The sequence below is a fragment of the Anopheles merus genome, chromosome 3R (assembly GCF_017562075.2).
Source record: "Anopheles merus strain MAF chromosome 3R, AmerM5.1, whole genome shotgun sequence".
Classification (NCBI taxonomy): Eukaryota; Metazoa; Arthropoda; class Insecta; order Diptera; family Culicidae; genus Anopheles; species Anopheles merus.
In genome coordinates, this window is record NC_054084.1 from 40,802,458 (window position 1) to 40,808,790 (window position 6,333).

At 39.0% G+C, this 6,333-nt stretch overlaps 1 protein-coding gene across 3 annotated transcripts in view; it reads right to left on the bottom strand.

Moving 5' to 3' along the window:
• The window catches only part of LOC121595715, a 33,779-nt gene extending 29,220 nt beyond the window's left edge, over positions 1-4,559 (bottom strand). For all 3 annotated transcript variants that reach the window (XR_006005204.1, XR_006005203.1, XM_041919894.1), the window contains exon 1: positions 3,347-4,559. The gene's annotated coding sequence lies outside the window, so the exon portion shown is untranslated. The remainder of the gene's footprint in view (positions 1-3,346) is intronic.
• Positions 4,560-6,333: the final 1,774 nt, after the last annotated feature.

Genomic DNA, 6,333 nt, shown 5'->3' on the forward strand with positions numbered 1-6,333 from the left:
GGATTACAAACTCTATTTAAATTACACGGGTCGCTATGAGCCTGATGAATCCAATCAACCGAACTCTGCTTTATTATGTAATTACATTTATATGTGTATATTATTTAAATGCTTCTATTTATTATAATTTTAATAGAAATATAAAACATGCAACCATACAAATGTGTATGTACCAATCATGTGCAAACAACAGATTCTGTTTCATTTGGTTCAGCTCTTTTCGTAAGACGAACAGAACACAAGCAGTTAAACATGCACCAACACTGTACCTGAATTAGGCAAACCAACATCATCATTAACATCAGCAGTATATCTTCATTTACTAAACTTTATAAACTCGTTTAGAATGGCCCTATAGCCGGAAGTTATCATAGTTATCCAGCGGGATGGTCACGGTCAAAAGAGCAGTATTATTAGTATTCATATCCACGTAATGCTTTGGCTAGAAGTATGAACACACGTTTCGGGATGTGGAATCGCTCGCTTTAATCATTTTAATTGGATACCAACCGCACACCGGCTCGGGATAGTGCCTACGGGTGGTAGTTGTTTTGCAGTAGAGAGCTACAAATTATTTGTGAAGTCAGCAATGCAGACGGCTTGCCTTTTAAAGGTCGAATGTCGGGAACACTGCACCCAACAGACAATAGTGAGTTCATTTTTAAGAGGTTGCATGTTTGAAAAATTATATCTTGCAGTATATACAAATTAGAACAAAATTATATTGCTAGGTTTTTATGACCAAAACATAGTCGAATTACGCCCTTGCGTCATTAAGCAACTTTAATTTATGTTAAAATAGGTATGTGATGAAAACTGTGTAAATTATTAAACACATATTATTATTATTTAGAAGGATCAAGATGGATGAAATGTTCTGCAGCTTATCTTGTGATTTTTTTCTTCGTATGTATCGATTACCAATTCACGATATTTTTCCTTGTTTCATTGTTTACACCCTATTATCTCATGAATTCAACCTCCTGCATATAACCCTTTTTTATCTATGGCTCAATTATTGGAAAGGTTCGTTGATTTTTTTTTCAATTTAAATGTGGGTAATGTGTATAAGGGAATAATTGGTGCAAGTTATTCATCTCTGTTGTGCCTTTTGTCGATAATCACTCGAGGCCACGCTGTATAATCCAATTGAACGTTAATAATCTTTAAAAGGATATCATTAAGTTATCCATTTTTATGAGATTGTTATAATAGCGAGTAGTCATAAACATTAATTATTAAAAGAATTAAGCGTTATTGCCTAAATCATTTAAAACAAATCTAAGCAGCCAAAAAGAGTTTTAAACCGTTATCTAAGATATTCATTAAACCCACATAAATCAAAACTAAACAGCAAGTGGTGTCTCTTATCACAGCTGTGTACAATATAAGGAAGCATCAAAGTACAACGTTACGGTGTATTACTTTTCCCAGCTTCCTTTTCGTTCATGGGTAGGCGAAGGCAATATCAACGCTAAACAGACACACATACATGTGCGTACCGACAACAGCTACAACAACAAAAAACACACAACTTTGCGCTCCAAGTTGTGCTCCAAGTTTCGTCCAAAATCGTATCCCCGAGCCATTTTATTTCTCCAAATGCTTATCCCGATGAAATCTGTACCAGCAACTTTTGATTCGTCGAAAAAACATGGCACAGTGGTGTTTTGGGCTGGCAGCTGAAATCAGATCGAGCCGGGTTTTCTGGAAAGAAAATTCGAGAAAAAAGCTAATAAAAAAACGATAGCCCACAATTATGGGTGGGCTTGATACTATGGATCTGAAATTCGCAATGCCTTCTGCTCAACAACGCTTTTTCTTTATGTGCTTTCCGCTACAATTTTTCGCAAACAGAAAACACCTCAGAGGACACAGAAGAAGCGAGCGAACGGTAGTTTTTAATAATGAAAGTACTGTGTTATTTTAGGATTGTTGAGCTGTTTGCGGTACGGTTGCTATTTGAGCAAGATAAGCTCCCGGCTGTAAGACACTGTTAATGTGCTCCTGACAATCACAATTTGCGCTATAATTGCAAAACCATTGCGCCATTTGTTTTTGTTGTTGTTTTTTCGGCTCTCAGCAACTAAAAGAGACCAAATGCCTTTTGCGGGCTGAAACTTTTAGCAACAACACGTGCTCAATATTCACCACCGCCGTCATCAGCTGGTTGTTAGTTGAGACGTGTGCTGACTGTTGATGATGTTTAGCAAACGTTAATCCCAACGCATTGTGTGCCGCAAGGGGTGAGGGGGTGGAAATAATTATCGCACAGAAAGTGGAAAGCAAACCAGCCTTAAACAAACGCGACGATAAAAAGAAAGTCGCTTCACAGATTATTGTCACCTTCTGTGTGTATAACCGTGTTGCCCCCCTTTTAATAGTGTTTGTCCATTTGCTACTGTCGTACTTCAGGCCAAGCACTCAACAAACATTGTACATATATTTTCCATTTGTGAGGTTCCTGTATTAATTTCCATATGGAGCAGAGTTCACTCCTCACAAATCTCAATAAGCCATTCGGCAGAAAACACGACCCAGCTGTTAATGGTTAAGGGGGAGCTTCGCATATTAATATCGCACACCCGAAGACAAAAGTTGGACAACAATGAAGCAAACCCATCACGACAAAGGCTCTGTCGCCGTGTGGCAAAAAAACACAAAATCCCTCCGTCTTTGTGTCAAACGCACGAGAGGTTCGGTATGCCCGTCAAGCGTCATTTCCAAACGTAAGCATAGACAACGTGGGAAACTCGGTTCAGAGCAATTTTCCAGTTCAAGCTTTCGGGTCTTCGAGCTCGGGGTGGAAACCGGAAACCAGCACCGATACCGTGGTTCTGTCGGGGAAAAGGAGGTCGTAAAAGATACCCGCGCGCGCGCTCTCTCACCTTAATTTGCTTTCATACAACATACGCTCTCTCTATCGTCCTTTCTGCTCTCGGTAATGAACCTTGCTCTCCAGTTTTCCCGGCCGGCAGGCTCTTTCTCGCTTTCACCTTACGTGTCTGACTGCCGTGCTGGGTTTGGCTCTGTCACACTCACCGTCTTATCATCGGTGTGAGGATGCTTTTGGCGTAGTTTTTGTAACAGTAAACGTATTTACGGTGAGCTAAACGGCAAGTTTATTGACCTACATTTTCACACCATCACCGTCGTTTTCAGTGGGGGAAAAGATGAATACATCCTTCGATACGGTACGCAAAAGGTCGGAAGGTGGACGAAAAGCTTCCCATAAAGAAAAACTCCAACTTGTGATACAAAGACACGCTGTGGATAAACCAATTTGTTTTGCTTAAACAAACTGATGATGGCAATTTATCAGAAATGTTAACCCACTTAAGCTTACCTGTCTAAACCTGTCTCCCAAAAACAAACGCGAATGCAAGAAGGATCGGATGCTACGACACAGCTAATGTGAACGGATGTGTCGTCGAATGCAGCCTGCTTTTACTATCTTCCAATGCAGGAGTTGGTGGTGGTTACAAAGAAAGAACTCGTGGCACAAAATCACACTATCATACACACACACAAAAACACACGCACACAAACACTCTCACACACCGCCTTTCTTTTCTTTGTGCAAAAATCTAGAGAAGGAATTTCGCACTGCACCGCCCGGGGTTTGGCTTGCGCGTGATATGGGATTATTTTTGATTTTGTCACGGGATCACACTAGCGTGGGGAATTTTTTTTCTTCTTCTTATAATCTTTTACACACTTACACAGAAAATAAAATTTCCAATCACTTTGTTGCTACTCCAATACCAAACCGGATGATGAAATGTTTCACCATAGTCTCACTACACTTTACACTGATGCACAAAGTAAGTTGTAGATGGCCAGCGAGTTGCAATGGTTTTTATTCGTTACTCAAGATTCTTTTTCAGAAAAAAAGATCCTTAGTACATTTCTTGTTTTTTTTTCTTCAAAGCTGTACACGAAAAGGCCACGCTATAATGTAGGGGGGTGCGTCTTACTTTGAATGCCTTTATTTTGTCGTGAGGCCCCAATTTTCCCTATCGAAAATTTTCGTCACCGTCGGGGGTTTCTCTCTGGGCACTTAGTAGACCGGCGCAGCAAGCGATGCCGTCGCCCATCGTAGGACTGCGTACGTGCTTTTTCTAACGATACGCCGCACGAAAAACTTGAACGAAACGATTCCACTTGGTGCAAGACTTACACACACTTCGTACGCCTTTCACAGGCCCTCACTGAATGTCACATTGAATAGCACGCACGGAACTTTCGTTTGCGGAACGTTTTCTTTATGATTTTATTTCTTTTTGGATTAATACAGCTATCTACGCAGCGCTCAACTCACGCCTGGTGCCGTTGAGCTTCGCTTTTCATCGTAAATCCTCTGTGGAATTCACCATACACCATACACGATTTTCATTGGAGTATCTTTTTCTTTTGTTGCTCTTTTCCGCAAAACTATTGAATGGATGAATGCACACACAAAAAACCTCTTCTCACTAACCGAACGCACATTCACTAGCGATTGAATTTTCCGTTTGCCTTCCGTTTGCTAGCACCTTTGCAAGATGACTGAATGGATGAGAGCAAATATGTTGCAGTTTTTACAGTTGCGAAAGCAAACTCTCGGGAAGCCGATATCGGTGGATAGGGAAACAGGACCTTCGGTTCGGTATTGCTGAGAGCTTCTGCGGCGCGTTTGAATACTTTTTTCATCCAGAGAGGGAGAGAGAAAGAGAGAAGAAAAGGTATTTCGATATAAACAACGAATTAATCGTTAAAGCATAAGCTCCCCGATTCCAGCTCCAAGAGAGTCGCTTGGTTTCGCTTTACCGGAGAAAAATTGAGCATAATTTATGTAGCGCACGATTCTCTGTGCCATACGCGAGCTTTCCGGCAAAGTTTTTCAAAACAAAACTACCGCTCGGTACCGCATTTTGTGGAGTGGGTGGTGAAACAGAGGGACGCGAGCAATAGTGCGCATGTATGTGTGCTCGCGTACATGGTGGAAAACAATCTTGATTCTAACGATAGGATGTGGAGGAAAACAAATTCGGAAAAGAGAGAGAGAGAGAGAGAGAGAGAGAGAGAGAGAGAGAGAGAGAAGGAAAGATAATGTTTCGAAATAAAAGCTCAATTCAAAGTAGCAAAAGCTTCCCTGTGTTAAGGAAAGGCAAAGGAAGTCAAAAATTCGAGCAATTATCCCGTTTAACGCAACGATTTTTTTTGAAGCAATATGTTATTAGATCATCAGATTGAATGTTGCTAAAGCACGCAGTGCACTAAAACCTGCCAAATAAATGTTCAACGTCCCAATAACGTTTTCACAAGATAGCATTTAATTAACATCGAATCATTTAATTACTAATAAAAAAGCTCCATTTTCATACATTTTAAGAAGTAACCAACTCTATTGAAAACTATACGATCGTGCCAACGTTGTGAGTTTCAATAAAAGAAGCTCTGATTATAAAGACTCAATTCTAAAAAAATGGTAGATTGTTTTCCTAATGCGAATGATTCACAAGCTACCATGTTTCGATTTATCATTTAAAGAAAAGCTTCAGTGATAAATTTTTTTTTAAACAACCAGCTGTAATGCAAACATCATCATCGAACAAAGTCCTAAAACCACAGAATTAAGACTCGCTGACAGTGATACTTGTCCAATATAATTACCTATATCCCTTCAAAAATAAATTTTACATTTCAAAAACTAATAGAGAAATTTAGAAATAGAAATTAGAAGTACATTAAAGTTGATTCAAAATTATTCAGAAATCATACTAAATCAAATACGAGTTAAATTTCATTTTCTGCATACTGTCCTACTGGTTTTTTACTTATCTTAATCACATATATGTCGTTCGAGAGAAGAATAATGTCATCAATACAGTTCACGCCATTAAAAAACCATTTATCCTTTATTTTTCAGGTACAAAGAGAAAAAGAAAGCCTCATTCAACTAGATTCTAACGTCTAACTTAGTTTTGGCGAGCAGTTTTGATGAAAGCTCTTTCAGAGCTTTATTTGTTTCGAGCTATTCGAGCAAAAGCTTAATTTTGTGATATGTTGGGTTACTTGAGTTTGTTGATCGTTGATTACTAACAATAAAATTCAATAATAATATTCAAAGTTGCTTGACGATTTATATGTGTTTTATCAAATACCCATGACACCTCAGTGATTAGCTACGTTTTAATGTTTGAATTTATCATAAATGTTTGTATGACGACACATTGTAACAGTTTACACTCATTATTTTGACAATTTAACTTCGAAATTGATAAGAGGATACCTATTCGCATACTGTCATCGTTTGCCGTAATCGAACAGAACGTGTCGGATTCGAAACGT